General features: G+C 43.6%; 1 protein-coding gene across 1 annotated transcript in view; it reads left to right on the top strand.

Annotated features, from left to right (window-relative positions):
• Positions 1 to 19,032, top strand: part of LOC126088408 (uncharacterized) — a 1,096,577-nt gene that overhangs the window by 260,064 nt on the left and 817,481 nt on the right. The window lies entirely within an intron of this gene.

Genomic DNA, 19,032 nt, shown 5'->3' with positions numbered 1-19,032 from the left:
CAATGAATCACTAGAACTTTGTTTTGCCAAAGGTAGCGGTAGCAACGGTATCGGGAGCTAGTGTTATACACTGCCGGAAAAAAAATAGTGCAGTTGGAAAGACGACGACGATTTTGATCCGATGACGGCCTATGCCACCTAGGAGATAGTAGATGTACTGATAATGGTTTCAGCGTTGTCCTTCGTCAATAGATAGCGTAGTGGGATAGTTACAGGAATGCTCACAGCCAGAAGGCTCAATATGGTTCAAGCGTTTGAGTCAATTATTCTCTCATGCCACGGAGACGCACTCTTGCTTCCCACAGCCAAATGAGCGAGTTTGAAAGGTGTCAATCTGAGACCATCCGAGTGGCGCGATGCTGCTTTCGGAGGAATGCCACACAAATTGGAAGTGCTGCGTCAGTTGTGCAACGATGCTGGTATCAGTGGTGACGTGAATATCCTCACACCTGCAGACGAGGTTCTGGAAGTCCACGCAGCACACACGCCCGCCAGGATTGTCTTATTGCAAGGACAGCAGTGGCAGATCGTACAGCTACCACAGAACAGATAAGAGGGCTTGTGATCCCAGACTTAGCCACACTAATTCTTGCGAACCGATTACCAGCAGTAGGGCTATGGGCCCGCACTCCTGTAACCCACCTTCCACTCACGCCACAGCACGGCTCAGTTGGTGCTGTCACAAGATCACTTGGAAGATGGAGTGAATCGCCGTGGTCTTCAGCGATGAAAGCAGATACTGCCTGCACGGAAGTGATGGTCGTTAGACCGTACGACGTAGCTCTAATGAGTGCTATCTCGCACAGGGCATTCTTCCAAGGCACCCATCCCAGGCATTATGGTCTGGGGTACGATAAGCTACAAATCTCATCCACCTTTGGCGTTTCCGGAGGGAAAGCTAAATAGTGCTCGGTATGTACAGAATGCTATTAGACCTGTTCTTTTCCTGTTCTTGCAACAGGAAGGTGATGTGTTGTTCCAACAGGATAATGATCGTCCGTACATTGCTCGTGAAACTCAATGTGCTTTGCAGGACGTGCAGCAACTTTCCTGGCTAGCACGACCTCCATACCGGGCTTGTCTCTAACTGAGCACGTGGTGAGGTATAATGGATCGAAATGTGGCTCGCACAACTCGTTAACCGCCGGCCGGTGTAGCTGAGTGGTTCTAGGCGCTTCAGTCTGGAACCGTGCGACCGCTACGGTCGCAGGTTCGAATCCTGCCTCGGGCATGGATGTGTGTGATGTCCTTAGGTTAGTTAGGTTTACGTAGTTCTAAGTTATAGGCGACTGATGACCTCAGATGTTAAGTCCCATAGTGCTCAGAGCCATTTGAACCAACTCGTTAACCAACAACACTTATAGAATTACGTAAACAGGTCAAGCAGGCGTAGCGTAACGTGCCCCAGGGCAGTATTCGCCGTCTGTGTGATTGACTGGATGTCGGTGTCAGCAACTGCATTGTCACTGGTTTAGATTACACCATGTACTAATGTGGGTGTTTCAGCACGGGTCGATACCTGGCATCTCAGAACCACTACAGCTACTGATCTGTAAATGTAATCATTTCATGTACTCCATGTGCACTGTTGCAACAACGAATCTTGAGTGAATTGGAAATCTCTAAAAGGGTGTACTGATTTTTTTCGGCAGTGTATATATGTTAGATTCTGTGTTTTTGTTAGTAACAAAAGAAATCCTTGTACACTTGACAAAAAAAGACAATATCCAAATATGTGGGTAGCACAACTAAAAACACTATTACGTAACTGCTCATTCAGTACCTGAACAGATGAAGATACCAGAATGTAATTTCTACGCGTAGAACGGACTTATGAAGAAAAATTTTTGAAAGAAAATTTATCATATATCATGACATTCTCTTTAATTAACAGGACAACTTCTACATATGAACACTTTCAATAGCGAGTATTACTTCAGCCTAATTACAATCAATCTTATTTTTCTCCTTCTTCCAAGGAGCAAACTATTCGCCTGATCCAGTCACAAAGGATGTTGTTGTCAATGTTTCCATGTTGTTCCAGTGTTTTTTCCCTATTCTGTGTATATGTTAAATTTTCTTTTGGTGTTCTTATTTCTGCATTTTCTTCAGCTGTGCGAATCATCTCACTTTATTTTGGTTGACTCTGTGTTTTGTTTGGAATTTATAGTTCCACAAGCAGACCGTCATTTTTAATGTGTCCAGCCTCGTGCAGCCTTTCACGAATCGTAGGAACTTCATTTCCAATCCCTGTATTTTACTAACATAATTAAAATTCGAGTTTCACATCTCTGAGTCTTACAGTAAAACAGGCACAGCCATTCCTTTATGAAATATCACTCTTGTTCCTTTCAACGTTTTCCCTGATAGTGTTCTTGTAATTACTCAACATATGCTCTGGCACTTAGTCTGTGATCGATATCAAGATTGTCACAAGATACACTGCAGCCGAGGTATTGGTAATGGGACGCTTGTTCAAAACGTCTTTAATGTAGAGTTGTTCTGTTTTTCGGACTATATATTTCCCTCTGAAGGCCATAATCTGGCCATAATCTTGGTCTTTGTGGAGAGATTTTCATGTCATACCGTACCACGAACAGACTTATTGATGATCTTATACAGATCTAAGAAGCTCATCCTCAAAATTTTCTGAATAGTAATTTGATCGCTAGGAAAGAGTGTGTTACTGAAGTGCATATTGTAGTTCCTGGGATTGCTCTGAGCTTCCATTTTCTAATTGTATCATCTATGTAAATAATAAAAGTGTATAGTATATCCTACAGCCCTGACGTACTCTTTGCTTAACATAAATTTATTCAGATAGTAGAGTTTTCCGTTTTCAGTATTATTTGTTTGCCAAGGTATAGTAGTTTTGTGACGTCCACAAGTTGGAGGAGACACTCTCGTTTTATCATAGTATTCCACAGAGGGGATCTACTGAATCTATCCAAGTCCTTTTGGTGATCAACTAATTCGAGAAATGCCTCAACAAAAATTCCGTTCTTCTTTCAGTCAGTATGTTTCGAGGAAAACACGTAGTGTATGCATTATCGACCCTTTCCAAAACCAGCTGGTTGCCGAAGCAACAAATTTTCTTACACAGAACTTAATGATTGAATAATCATTTTTGCTGTATGTAGATACAGTGCAATGGTATCGTTAGCTGTGAAGAGCCATGTACTGAGATTTAAGAACTAAATTTCGAATGACGAGTGCCGATACAAAGATTTCATTTGTTTCCTCCTCCATGTCTTTCTATCTCTTGCTACTTTTATCACCGAGCAAGTCGATCCGTATCTCTGTCGACCAGACTTATTCTCAGACCTGACAGACACTATTAACCAAAAGTAAGGCTTACGTAAACTGTAGTTCAGTTTAAATCTGGTAGACTGTAAAGCCCCAATAGAACGGACAGAGAACCTGCTACGCATCAATGGCACTGACGTTCAAAATTTTCCACTTTAAGACGTCGGAGACTGAACAGAAGAAGTGTTAGAATACGATTTAAAGTGCCGTCCACGATCTGGACATTGGCGACCTCAACACAAGTTCGGATAGGATTAAGGTGGGGCAGGAAATCTGTCGCGTTCTTCACAAAGGCATAGTTCTGGGATTCCCCTTACTCGTTGTGGAGAAACCGAAGGTATCTAAATATGATGGCTGACCACGTTCATTGTGTTCACCACTACACTATATCGCTGGCTAAAAAGAGGAGTTGGGAAACAGTTTTTGTTGTTTAGACGTTAAACACTTTCCCCTATGAACTTCGCAATGCGAGATGTTCATTGCATCCAGTGTCGTGTGTATCATTTCTCCGGTTTCGTTTTTTACTCGTGCATGGCATGGGAAAATCGAGTACCGGTAAGCTTTCGTAAGCGCTCGAAGTAGTATCATTTTACCACTAGGACCATTTCGCTATAGATACTATTATGCGGGAGACATATATCGAAATAATCAGCATCTACTCGCATAAAAGAATTATGATTTATTAACCGTTTCCAGGCACTTACTGACGTTCTTTAGAACGCTTACTGGCGATACATTCCTTTTAAAATCAATGTCGTTCGAGGTCTTGAAGGTCTTTGGTTTGTTTTTCCTGTACTAACTGAAGACTGTCTAGATTTCCAACTCCTTAATTTTAAAAAATGTATCGCCAGCAAGCCCTCTGAAGAAGGGCGCTACGTGGCTGAAAAAGGTTAAAGAATAAAATTTCTTTAGTACAGCTAGTTGCTGATTATTTCGATATATACAACAGCAGTTGCTGAAGATGGATAAAATACTAAAACGCGGGAGACAGTAATATCTTACTCGATCGATCTTGGAACGCGCGTTCTCGGAGTTTCAACAACAGTTATTTCTCAGGTCTCTACCGTCTACAACGGGAGTTTGATAATCATGTCAGTGACGCTCACGAACTTACTAAAGGAACCCCCTGGAAATAGCGCCAGTTTCTCCGAACCTTTTCTCCATCACCTCAGTTAATCACACGGTGGACGGTGCGCTACCGCAGTTGCAAGTTGACTAACGAACGGCTTCAAGGGACAACAAAAGTTTGATTTCCACCATTTCGTTTAGTTATAGACGGAATATAAAAATTTAAAATGGTGTTCCATCAACTCATTGAGAGGTATAATTTTGCATTTAAATCTTACAATAATCGAAGTATTAAAGGCAGAAAAAAAGTTAGAAAAAGTCATACTTTTTGAGACTGTGTAACTTATATCTCGAAAAGTATAATGTTTGGAATGAGAGCACTTAGCTACTTACAACAAACTTTACAAATAATTTGAAAACTTAAAGAAACTTTTCTTCGCTGATACCCCCCACAAACTGATGTAGGAAGGAAGTTTATCTCTTCTAACAAGCTTGTATTATTTCGTTATTACAAACTATATCGGCAACACGTTTCGCACACTGTATTCACATATATCACTCAATGTACCTGCAAAATTATACCGTTGTACGGCATGAAGTTCAGAAGATACGATGTCAACAAGATAGAGATTCGTGAAAATCTAGCTCTTGCCAAAAACGGAGTGCCCATTGCCTACACTGTAGTTATCCACTATGTGATGACGAGAGTGCTTAGCGACAAGCTTTAAACACAATTCTAAAACTTATAACCTTCTTTAAAATTTTTATTGAATGAGTGCGCGACTGAAGAATGGATACATAACTGGATTTACCGTGTAGCGTGTTGTAACTACAAGTGGTGTGCTTACTATTTGTTATTGTTAGCAAATACTTTATACGAATTGATTGGGAAATGTAACTCCCAATACCAATAAAGAAATACATTAGCAGAAAAATACATTTAGCCCCTTAGGCACTGAATCCTCTGACCCTGTTCAAAGTAAATTAAATTGTTTTATCTCTAAAGCAGCAATATAGTCTGGTCTCTCACGGAAAAATAAAAATATGCTAGTTACAGGCTCATCGGTGTGAAATGTTGTCCCTAACACTTTAAAATGTACATGAAATTCTTTTGACTGATAAATGAAATCATTTAACAACAATTCAATGCTTTTGAAAATCATATGACCTGGAGAGGGAGGCGGTACTGATTCCGGTGAATTATTAACACTGACTTTTCAATAGTGAAATTTATTCGAAGTTAAGTCTGGCTTTTCAAAGCATCTGACAACTGAAATTACATTACTCAGTAAAATTCCATCCTTTTTACTACCTGAGTCACAAACAATGAGATTTATCTAAGATCACTAAAACAGCATAAAGACAAATCATCAAATTATTTACACCATTGTTTACAAATCTTAGAAACACTACAAAATGGAAATATCTACCTAACCTTTACATCAAATCTGTTTACGTACATTCTGGAGTTACTCAACAATTACAAAACATCAGCCAAGTCATCTACACTAACGCGCTGCGAAAACGAGAGTCATAAATATTTAACATCTTTACCTCGCTTGCGTGAAGAATTCAGTTTTCACATTTCTATTTCCAATAATGCATGTACTCATAATTCCCACATTACAATCTAATACTTGGTGGCTTCAGAGAGCACACCACAAAAGCTGCGTACTCCATTCTCTTTCGCTCACAGACAGCTCCCATTACTGTGCGCCAAGCGCTCTCTTACACCAACACTACAATCTCAGACCAGAAACAGTATCTTTGGCTCTGCGGTCGTGCTCAGTCAGCGACCCGCTTTATAAAACCTATCAGGGACATACATAGTTTATAATATAATAGTTTCATTTTACTTTACATCATTATTATTATCATATTCGGGTGCCACATACAAGTGTACCCCAGTAGAGTCCTTAGAAACTTCTTCATTGGTTTCTTGGTGAATAATCCGAAACTTATAAAAGGAACATAACTAGAGTTTTGCGTATTGAAACGTAAAGGTTTTGCATTCCTAACGACAAATATTTGACACATTAACTCGTTTTTAGTATAATCAGATGTTTGTAGCTGTTTTATACTCAGGAGTTTGATAATTTAAAGACTGGGTGAAGGGGGCAGAGGGGGAGGGCTGGGGGAGAGGGAGGGCGATACTTCTTTTGAAGAATAAGTCAAACGAATATTTTGAGAATTACCTCCCTCGTGGGTGAATTACATTTCCTAATCATTCTTCCAATGAATTTCATCGATGATGCACCACTATCGGGACACTGCTCTGTGTGACTTGTACTGTCATGGTATTAGTAACACAGTTTACGGTTACCAGACAACTTTGCCTGGTTTGTTACCCTTCACACACTTCTGCTGCATCCTTTCACGCCGACGAGGGAGTCTAGAACCTGGTTTCCTTTAACAAAATCGCTCGACGTCTATTCACTTGCTGAGCTTACATGTAGCTAATGTTCATCCAAATAATATGGTGCGCCATTAGGACTCTGTGTTTCGATTGTTCAGATTTCTTTTTTGGTTGCTGTAGCTTTCAAAAACGTCAGAGTAAAGAGGAATTGGCGGGTCACAAGCATTAGAGTAAAATATTATAAGGGATAGAAGAAAGAAAAACTTGCAGGGCGAACCAGAACCCTACCGACAGAATGTGGGAGTTGTTTAGGGATATTTTTTTGTGTTTAGGTGTAAGGGATCCGTTGTCCCCGGTTCTCACCTGCCTCTACATCTACATGATTACTCTGAAATTCACAGTTAAATGCGTGACAGAGGGTTAGAACTTCCTTCAAGCTATTTCTCTACCGTTCCGCTCTAGAAAGACTCTCAGGGTACACGAGCGCTTAAATCTTTCTGTTCGAGCCCTGATTTCAGTTATTTTATCATGATGATCATCTCTCCCTATGTAGGTGGGCGCCAACAGAACATTTTCGCAATCGGAGGATAAAGTTAGTGATTGAAATATCACGATTAGTTCCTGATACAACGGCCTCAGTTTTAATGATTATCACTCCAGTTCACGTATCATGTCCACAGCGCTGTTTCACCTACTTCGGCTTAATACAAAACGTGCTGCCCTTCTCTGAACTTTCGCGATGTCCTCCATCAGTCCCATATCATGGGTATCCCACCACAAATACCAATGCTCCACAAGAGGACGGTAAAGCATGGTGTAAGCAATCTCTTTAATAGACATGTTCCATTTTCTAAATGTTCTGCCAATACACCGCAGTCTTTGGTTCGCTTTCCCCACAACAATATGTGTGTGATCGTTTAAATTAAAGTTATTCGTAATTGAAATCCCTAACTATGTACTTGAATTTATAGATTTGTTTGATTTATTGCGTGACCGAAATTTAGCGAATTGCTTTTAAGACTCATATGGATGACTTAACACGTTTGATTATTTAGAGTCAATTGATACCTTTCGCACCATTCATACACTGAAACGCCAAAGGAACTGGTATAGGCATGTGTATTCAAATACAGAGGTATGTGATCAGGAAGAATACCGTGCTGTTGCCGGAAACGCCTATATAAGACAACAAGTGCCTGGCGGAGTTGTGAGATCGGTTACTGCTGCTACAATGGCAGGTAATCAAGATTTGAGTAAGTTTGAACGTGGTGTTATAGTCGGCACACGAGCGATGGTACACATCATCTCCGAGGTAGTGATGAAGTGGGGATTTCCCCATATGACCATTTCACGAGTGTACCGTGAATATCAGGAATCCGGCAAAACGTGAAATTTCCGTCATCGCAGCGACCGGAAAAAGATCCTGCAAGAACAGGACCAACGACGACTGAAGAGAATTGTTCAACATGACAGAAGTGCAACCCTTCCACTAATTACTGTAGATTTCAAAGTTGGGCCGTCAGCAAGTGTCAACGTGCGAACCATTCAACGAAAGATCATTGATATGGGCTTTCGGTGTCGAAGAGCCACTCATGTCCCTCGATGACTGCACGAAAAAAAGCTGTACCCCTCGCCTGGGCCCGTCAACACTGACAATGGACTGTTGATGACTGGAAACATGTTGCCTGGTCAAACGAATTTCGTTTCAAATTGTGTCGAGCGGATGGACGTCTACGGGCATGGAGACAACCTCATGAATCTGTGGACCCTGCATGCGAGCAGTTGACTGTTGAAGCTGGTGGAAGCTCTGTAATGGTGTGGGGCCCCTGATGAGTCTAGATACCACTCTGATAGGTAACACGTACGTAGGCATCCTGTCTGATTACCTGCATCCATTCAAGTCCATTGTGCATTCCGACGGACTTGGGCTATTCCTGGTCTAGAATTGCTACAGAGTGGCTTCAGCAACACTCTTCCGAATTTAAACACTTCCGCTGCCCACGAAACTCCCCAGATATGAGCATATCTGGGAAGCCTTGCAACGTGCTGTTCAGAAGAGCTCTCCACCGCCTCGTCCTTTTACGGATTTATAGACAGCCCTGCAGGATTCATAGTATCAGTTCCCTCCAGCACCACTTCAGACGTTAGTCGAGTCCATGCCACGTCGTATTGCGGAACTTCTGCATGCTGATGGGCCCCTACACGATATTAGCAGGTTGAGTAGTTTCTTTGGCTCTTCAGTACATCTTTTCCTATTTTTCAATTGGTTTTGATCATCTGCTAAGTTTACAAGACGGTAAACGACAGCATCATCTCCAAATAATTACATAGTAACAATGTAATTATGGTTTTTCAGTTTTCACATCTTTGTTCCTATGGAAATATCCTCACAGAAGTGGAAAAGCCTACAATAATCAATAATTCTAAAGCATAAGGATTTGATTTCTCGAAGCCGGCTCTGTACACATGCAAAAGTGCAGTGATACGTTTGCCGTCACTACGGAAACAGTTCGGCGTAGTGTTGTTGCGCCGCTCTTCCATTACATTCGCTGAACCCATACAGGAGGTGTATATAGGCCCACTCTACGTCAGTAAGCCTATCGACAGAGCTGTGTATCGCTCCTGACATGGAACTAACATCGTTCGAAAAACGAACCGAAGACAGAACCGAGAGTGTTTGAGGACTTAAGAGTACACTGTGTGTTATTCCTGTGCACAACAAGTACCGTGAGCGAAAGGAACATGTTTGTGTACAAACGAGAAATACAGTGCATACTGTCGGCATTTGCACTTTTGTGCAGATATTTTGAGTGCAGTACAGATACAAAGACAAATTGTGGTAAGTGATCGAAGGAATTAGATTATTCTGAGAGGAGGCATAGCAGATCACGGGTTCCCTTATGCCAAGGCAAAAAGTATAGTAGAATAACCCCAGAAACTTTGTCCACAGAGTTCGGCTTCATCCTGTATAAGAAAAACGTACACAGCTATCGAGTGAAACAGCAAGTTTATTGTTTACAGTTACATTTCATTTGATTTTCACTGCTCACTTCAGAGTTTTAAGCCTCCAACTTCAGGAGTATTTATACCAAGAAGTTATGTACGTGTTTTGTTCAGTACTCTTAGGTTGCCTATGGCACTGTTACCAATGATCAGAAGCTCCTTTTTGGTCATGCGGTAGCGTTCTCGCTTCCCACGCCCGGGTTCCCGGGTTCGATTCCCGGCGGGGTCAGGGATTTTCTCTGCCTCGTGATGAGTGGGTGTTGTGTGATGTCCTTAGGTTAGTTAGGTTTAAGTAGTTCTAAGTTCTAGGGGACTGATGACCATAGATGTTATGTCCCATAGTGCTCAGAGCCATTTGAACCATTTGAACAAGCTCCTTTTCTTACTTCAGTTGAAACGTCCCCTTAGAACAATTATACACGACTGTGCTGATAAACCTCTTACAGTATTTGCTTTTCAAACAGCTGAGCAAAATTGAACGTACTCAAACATTCACTAAAGTGACACACAATATTTTTAGCGCAACGCAATCTGACTATCAAAGATCCCTGCAAAAGAATGGCCCTGACTAACATTAAACTATACCTTTCACAAATAACTTACCTCACAAAAATCTTCATTACTCGAACTACTGCAATACAGCGAGCGCCACTACTGCCAGCTAAATAAAAGATTCAAACTACAGAAGGCACTAACTACTGATAGGGATAGTTAGCAAATGAAAGATATTAATAGAGAACAAACAATGTATTTACCTTAATAGTCATAATATGTATAGCAGTTCATGACAAATTACAAAACTCCGCCATCTCTCTCCCCACATCCACCACTGCTGGCGGCTCACCTCCAACTGCCCAACGCTATGCGCTGTTAACATCCATCTGCCCAACAATACAATGGCAGACAACAATGCAAACTAGCCACAGACTGCACACATCACAGCCAGTGATTTTCATACAGAGCGCTACGTAGGATTGCCAATAAGAAAACATAAACAGCCTACTTACATAAAGGAAACATAAACAGCCTACTTACACAGTGTTTACGAAGACTGAGTGATGTAACGTGACTGATAAGTGTTCACTGAATACAGTGCCACAGGCTACCCAAAAGCACTACAAACTGTGGTGTCACCGCCAGACACCACACTTGCTAGGTGGTAGCCTTTAAATCGGCCGCGGTCCATTAGTATACGTCGGACCCGCGTGTCGCCACTGTCAGTGATTGCAGACAGAGCGCCGCCACACGGCAGGTCTAGAGACAGATCCTAGCATTCACCCCAGTTGTACAGCAGACGTTGCTAGCGATGCTACCCTGACAAATACGCTCTCATTTGCCGAGACGACAGTTAGCATAGCCTTCAGCTACGTCATTTGCTAAGACCTAGCAAGGCGCCATTTATCCTTTGCTATGTATCTAATGAAGCATGAACCATCAGACAGATGTTCTCCAATTGTGGATTAAAGTTAAGTATTCCAAGAGCTTCGTAATTATTTGCTACTATAATTTCCCTTAACTGTTCCAGACCTCACGCCAGTCTGCGTGAGTTTAACGCGTGCATTTCGGCTTCCTCCAAACCCCGTGAATTGGCTCCTGCCAATTCACTACACAAACAGCACATTCACGAAAAAAAAGGTTCAAATGGCTCTGAGCACTATGAGACTAAACATCTGAGGTCATCAGTCCCCTAGAACTTAGAACTACTTAAACGTAACTAACCTAAGAACATCACACACATCCATGCCCAAGGCAGGATTCGAACCTTCTACCATAGCAGTCGCGCGGTTCCAGACCGAAGTGCCTAGAACCGCTCGGCCACCGCGGCCGGCAAACACATTCATGACTAATTTATATAAATACATACGATGATGGAGGGTTAGTCCTCTGATAGGCATAACGAAAAACATGATGTCCAGAAATTTAGTACTGATTTCTTAGAAAACGGTGGCCTAGAGGTGAGATGTATATGCTAGTGCACTGAGGTGTATTAGAGGTGTAGAAATTCTTAAAACGATAGTTTGACCTCATGGCACCGCTAAAAATCTGCTGTTAAAGATACGTGAACAAGCATGAGGTTAACTTCGCAGGATAGGATAGCTATTGTGTCGTGGAGATTGCAGAACTTGTCGCATGGTGAATCCGGACGAGATTTTTATCACCGATTCCATAAAACCGGACATAATGATAAGGCAAGACAATAATTAGTGAACTCGTACCGTTCAGAATGAGCCCGCACAAGGCCGTACATCAACTTCTAATGACCGAATTGAAGACGTTAGAAGATCCATCGAACACAGTCCAAAAGGAGTGTGGTGATTGTCGATGTAACTGGACTTTCATCACTCGATGACACATCAAACTTTGTGACATACGCTGAAAAAAAAATGAAAAAAATCTCTGTACCACCTGCAGGTTCTCCACGAATTACACGACGAGGATATAACACAGCGTATGAATATGTGCCAGGATTTTCTTGAAGCACATGCAAATTACATCATCATCAACCAGATCCGCTACAATAAAGAGGCAACGTTCCACACTTGTGGAGTGGTTAAAAGACATAACTGCATCACCTAGGCTGATGCACCACCAGTGGACCACTTGTAATTCCAGCAAGACTCCACCAAAGTTACTGTGTGGACTGGAAATTTATTGACAATGTCTACAGCTTGTTCTTCTTCGTGAAAGACTCCACGATGCACCTGGGTATGCTGCAACAGTTTCTTTTACCTCAGCCTGTGCCGTATGAACGTGTGCTTAATGTATTTATTTATTTATTTATGCATTTATTTTACCTGACAAGATTAGGGCCTTCAGGCCCTCTCTTACACCTAACCAGGCATACTCAGATTCAACAAATTTCAGTTTCTACAGAACATTAAGGACATATAACATGTTATACAGTATTAATGTTACAGAAAAAAATAGAGATTATAAAAGTAGTACAATGATAATTATAACAATCAAAAAATAATTATAACAATCAAGAATAATAATATTAGTAATGACTATTTATATGAAAGTAAACATATTTTTTTCTTTTATGAATGTCAGTCCTATTGCTAGTTGGGAATTTTCTCGTTATATTCTTGCAGCTTGTGAGTTAGTCTCATCAAGCAGAGACATAAGACGATAGAATGGGGTGAAAGAGATATAGAAGAGGTAGATAGGTTAGAGAAAGAGAAATAGAATGGTAAAATTCGAAGCTATGATGGAGAGGAGAAAGAAAAAGATGAGAGGGGCATAACAATGGTAGCTATACCGTCCCTAATATGTAAGTCTTGAGTTCCCTCTTGAATGTTAAGTGGTTCTGGATAAGACGCAGATCACAGGGGAGCGCGTTCCATAGTCGTATGGCTGAGATGACAACAGGACAGGGGAACAATATCTTAAAGCGTACGTTTTTGAGTGATGTGTCCTCTGGAAGATGGGCTAGATACGCAGGACCATGATCTGGGCGGCGCGTTCTCCTGACCGCACATCCATGGACTTCTCCACCGACATCGGACCTACTCACTGGCGGGGGATCTAAGACCGAACTGGAGAAGCTGGAGCTTAGGATAGAACAGTAGCTCCAGAGGGCGCGGATTTCGATAGAGGACGCTCCTGTGTCGGAGGCCAATGCGCATGCGTTTTCGCGCCAATTTTTTCCCATAAAGCTGACTCTGGGAACTTGCAGTCTCCAGTGACGGACACTCACCTGAAGATGGCTGGACGATGGCCAGCCAGAATATGGTGGCAAGAAGTAAACGTGATCCGTCTGCAATCCCGAAATCTCATCGATCATTCAGTACGCCGGGAAAACTTCAAGAATCACATAAAATGTTTGTGTTTAAAATACACAAATTTTCTGTTAGGGGAAGACAGAAATGAGACGCAGCATCAGGAATAACATTCGGCTGCAGAGACGTACAGCCGATTCTGAAACTGTGCAAGTGGTGCAGCTTGGAATATCACATGTAGGAACTGTTCTATAAATTTTTAGTTGTCGCTGAACAGTCTTATCGAGACAGCGGCTGGATAAGATGAAATGGGTTAGAGGCGGGTCCACAGGCGACAGTCACCAGCGTGGTCAATTTCCCAGGGCTGTTGGCGGGAGTCGGGTTAGCGGGGAGGCCCGTCCCCCACTAGGCGGAATGCGCGACTTGTTTGCAACGCGACGCCTGCGCTGCGAAGCCCGGCCCGCCGTCCTGGCTTTGAGCCCTGCTGCGCTGTACTGTGCCCTCCCGTTGCCTCGCGTTTTCTTCCCTTCAGGCCGCATCGTTTACTTACTGACACCGGGGAGCCGCTTGATTAGAAGGAACCGTTACTAGACTTTGCAAAAGAAGAGATGTCCGCCCCTGGTAACTGAGTGGTCAGCGCGACAGAATGTCAATCCTAAGGGCCCGGCTTCGATTCCCAGCTGGGTCGGAGATTTTCTCCGCTCACTGTCTGGGTGTTGTCCTAATCATCACCATTTCATCTCCATCGACGCGCAAGTCGCCAAAGTGGCGTCAAACTGAAAGACTTGCACCAGGCGAACGGTCTACCCGACGGGAGGCTCTAGCCACACGACATTTATTTTATTTAAAAGAGATACAGTTGTATTTTTCTCTCTCATCAAGCACTCTCCATATGCCAGCTTATTTGTTTCTGAAGGGGAGATAACGGAAGTCTGAGCTTTTGCTTCATTTTCATCGTTTCTGCAGCTGCAGAATCACATTTTTGGGGTTACATGAAGCCTGCCATACTTTTTCCTGATATTCACCAATGACATAATCAAAATGGCGGATACAAACGACTCATCGAAATCATATGCCCATTAACATTCGTGCCACAGCAAACATTATACCAGAATGAAGTGTTCGCTCTGCAGCGGATTGTGCGTTGATTTGAAAGTTACTGGCTGATTGAAAGTGTGTGCCGGATCGAGACTCGAAGTTGGGCCCTTGCAAGTGCTCTGTCGAATGAGCTGTCCAAGCACGACTTACGACCCACCCTCACAGCTTTATTTACGCCAGTGCCTCGTTTCATATCAGAGCACAGTCTGCTACAGAGTGGAAATTTCATTCCGGAAACAATCCCCAGGCTGTGGTTAAGCCTTGGCTCAGTAATATCCTTTCGTCCAGAAGTGCTAGTCCCTCAAGGTATAAAAGGAGAACATCTGTGACGTTCTGAAGGTAGGATATGAGGTACTGTCAGAAGTAAAGCTGTGAGGAAAGGTTATAAGTCCTGCGTGGATAACTCAGTCGGTAGAGCACTTGTCACCGAGCGAGGTGGCGCAGTGGTTAGCACACTGGACTCGCATTCTTGAGGACGACGGTTCAATCCCTCGTCCGGCCATCCTGATTTAGGTTTTGCGTGATTTCCCATAATCGCTCCAGGCAAATGCCGGGATGGTTCCTTTGAAAGGGCACGGCCGACTTCCTTCCCCGTCCTTCCGTAATGCGATGAGACCGATGATCTCGCTGTTTGGTCTCTTCCCCCAAAACAACCTCCCCAAGAGCAGTTGTCAGAGTAGGGCAAAGGTTCCGAGTTCCATTCTCGGTTGGTACAGTTTTAATCTGCCAGCAAGTTACTAAAATTATGGAAATTATAATCCTGCAGTAGCAATTTGCTACTCTACAAGTGAATACGCTTGTCCTGTATGTTACAGATCCCATCATACCAAAGCACTGGATGTGGCTGTCAATGAGACGTATCTACATCTGCATATATACTCTGCAAACCTCTGTGAAGTACATGGCATAGGGTACAGTCCACTGCACCATTTACTAGAGCTTTCTCTTGTTCCATTCACACATGGACCGCGGGAAAAGTGGTTGTTTATATACCTCTGTGCATGCTGAAATTGATCTAATCTAACCCTCACGATCCGTATTGGAGCAATATGTAGGGAGTTGTAGTATTTTGCTTGAGTTATCATTTCAATCCGATTCCTCAAACAATTTTAGTGGTCGTTCTCACGGTAGGTTCCATCCATCTGTCTGCCAGTTTAGTTCTTTCAGCATATCGATGACATTCACCTGCAGATCACAGAAATACGTGACCATTCGTGCTGCCCTTCTCTGAATACGTTCAGTACTCCCTGCTAATCCTGTTTGGTATGGGTGCCACACACTTAAGCAATATTCTAGTAAGAGTCACACCAGTGATTTGTACTCGTTCACCACGGCGCTTGGAGTCACAGTACCAAGTTACAGCTCCTGAAGATGGGCGTATAAGAGCCCGAAACGGCTCGTGTTCTAAATAAAAGAACCTTACAACTGTAGCGGCATTTTCAACCTAACCTCTGGTATACAGATTAAGTTTGTATGGAACCCTCATAGAGCGAGTCTTAGTCACATTTTTCTGGTTTTTTGCAAGTAATATCCTTATCCTCCCATTGGGAGGCGAAAGTGATCCTTTAATTCCGTTGCACACTGTAGAAGCTGACAGAGAGGATGAAATTGGAACGGATTCCAGTGAAACAGACGCAGCAGACAAAGATCTTGGCGTCTAACCCTTCTGCGATCAACCGTTCAGTTCATGACACTAAGCTTAGCGCAGTTTTCATTGGATATCTGCAGTTGTACCGTCCTTCCTTTCTCCGCAGTCCCGATTACGCACTAGCTCACTAAACGCCGACCGAAGCGCCCTCTCCCCCCTGCGCAGTAACATTATGGTCGTCTAATATGAGCGTAGATTTCATTGAAGTCGCTGTTGTTGCTGCCACAGAAGGCGCAAAAGTAGCAGCCCCTCTGGAAATGTGTTCACTGTGTTGCTTGTCTGCAGGGGCGAACTAATTCGATGCGACAAGGCAGAGCAGATTATTTATCTATATGTTCCCTGCCTCCTAGTCGTGCGCTCTGCAACGATCGTGTGAAACCCAGCTCGCGCTATTCGTCCACGAGACTCAGAGGGCCATAGACACGGGTTCCCAGATAGATGTCGTGTTTCTTGACTTCCGCAAGGCGTTCGATATAGTTCCCCACAGTCGTTTACTGAACAAAATAAGAGCATACGGACTATCAGACCAATTGTGTGATTGGATTGAAGAGTTCCTAGATAACAGAACGCAGCGTGTCATTCTCAATAGAGAGAAGTCTTCCGAAGTAAGACTGATTTCACGTGTGCCGCAGGGGAGTGTCGTTGGACCGTTGCTACTCACAATATATATGAATGACCTTGTGGATAACATTGGAAGTTCAGTGAGGCTTTTGCGGATGATGCTGTAGTATATCGAGAGGTTGTAACAATGGAAAATTGTACTGAAATGCAGGAGGATCTGCAACAAATTGACGCATAGTGCACGGAATGGCAATTGAATCTCAAAGTAGACACGTGTAGTGTGCTGCGAATACATATAAAGAAAGATCTATATCATTTAGCTACAATATAGCAGGTCAGAAACTGGAAGCAGTTAGTTCCATAAATTATCTGGGAGTAGGCATTAGGAGTGATTTAAAATGGAATGGTCATATAAAGTTGACCGTCGGTAAAGCAGATGCCAGACTGAGATTCATTGGAAGAATCCTAAGGAAATGCAATCCAAAAACAAAGAAAGTAGGATACAGTACTCTTGTTCACCCACTGCTTGAATAGTGCTCACCGGTGTGAGATCCGTACGAGATAGGGTTGATAGAAGAGATAGAGAAGATCCAACGGAGAGCAGCGCGCTTCGTTACAGGATCATTTAGTAATCGCGAAAGCGTTACGGAGATGAGAGATAAACTCCAGTGGAAGACTCTGCAGGAAAGACGTTCAGTAGTTCGGTACGGGCTTTTGTTGAAGTTTCGAGAACATACCTTCACCGAGGAGTCAAGCAGTATATTGCTCCCTCCTACGTATATCTCACGAAGAGACCATGAGAATAAAATCGGAGAGATTAGAGCCCACACAGAGGCATACCGACAACCTTTCTTTCCACGAACAATACGAGACTGGAATAGAAGGGAGAACTGATAGAGGTACTCAAAGTACCCTCCGCCACACACCGTCAGGTGGCTTGCGGAGTATGGATGTAGATGTAGATGTAGATCGTTTTTGGGCTGGTAGCTTTGCACCAGTCCGGGCCGCGGTAAGCACTGCGCAGGCGCGCAGCCCACTGCCACGCCAACAAGGAAGCGGCAGACGGCGCTACTCCGGTGTAGTCTGGGCGCTGGCGCACTCATTTGCATGGCTTAACCCGGGGTAAGCAGAGATCAGACGCGGGAGGGCGGCGCGCGGATTGATCCGGCGCCCTCGCTCAATGCCGTAATTTAACGCCGAATTACACGACATAATTCGGCCGCAAGAGGCGCGCCGCCCGCCAAAGGGAGGTCACGGCGGCGGGGACTCCAGCGGCGCCGTCCGCGCGCAAACTTTGCGCCTCTCTGCGAGTTTCTTAGCGCCCCGCGGGGCTGCCGCTCAAGTGACGACGCTGCATCTGCGTCTAGAGCGCCGGCCCCAACCGCGTTACGTCACTCTGAGATCTGGTTCAGCGCCAGTCGCACTACACCACTGTCCACATACAGGGTGTCTTCTTCTTCTGTCAGTGCCTAACATGTTCGGATTTTATCGATTATGGTGCCTATTCTTCTCTTGTTGGTAGCAAGAAGGAACAATTCTGTTGAAGACGTACTGAACTAGCATCTAAGGCTGTATAACCAAAATACACTACTGGCCATTAAAATTGCTACACCAAGAAGAAATGCAGATGATAAACGGGTATTCATTGGGCAAATATATTATACTAGAACTGACATGTGATCACATTTTCACGCAATTTGGGTGCATAGATCCTGAGAAATCAGTACCCAGAACAACCACCTCTGGCCGTAATAACGGCCTTGATACGCTTGGGCTTTGAGTCAAACAGAGCTTGGATGGCATGTACAGGTACAGCTGCCCATGCAGCTTCAGCACTATACCACAGTTCGTCAAGAGTAGTGATTGGCGTATTGTGACGAGCCAGTTGTTCGGCCACCATTGACCAGACGTTTTCAGTTGGTGAGAGATCTGGAGAATCTGCTGGCCAGGGCAGCAGTCGAAAATTTTCTGTATCCAGAAAGGCCCGTAGAGGACCCGCAACATGCGGTCGTGCATTATCCTGCTGAAATGTAGGGTTTTTCAGGGAGCGAATGAAGGGTAGAGCCACGGGTCGTAAAACATCTGAAATGTAACGTGCACTGATCAAACTGCCGTCAATGCGAACAAGAGGTGACCGAGACGTGTAAACAATGGCACCCCATACCATCACGCCGGGTGATACGCCAATATGGCGATGACGAATACATGCTTGCAATGTGCGGTCACCGCGATGTCACCAAACACGGATGTGGCCATCATGATGCTGTAAA

This window comes from Schistocerca cancellata, chromosome 6 (assembly GCF_023864275.1).
Source record: "Schistocerca cancellata isolate TAMUIC-IGC-003103 chromosome 6, iqSchCanc2.1, whole genome shotgun sequence".
Classification (NCBI taxonomy): domain Eukaryota; kingdom Metazoa; phylum Arthropoda; class Insecta; order Orthoptera; family Acrididae; genus Schistocerca; species Schistocerca cancellata.
The sequence above is the reverse complement of the archived record's forward strand: the minus strand, read 5'-3'. Positions and strand labels throughout refer to the sequence as shown.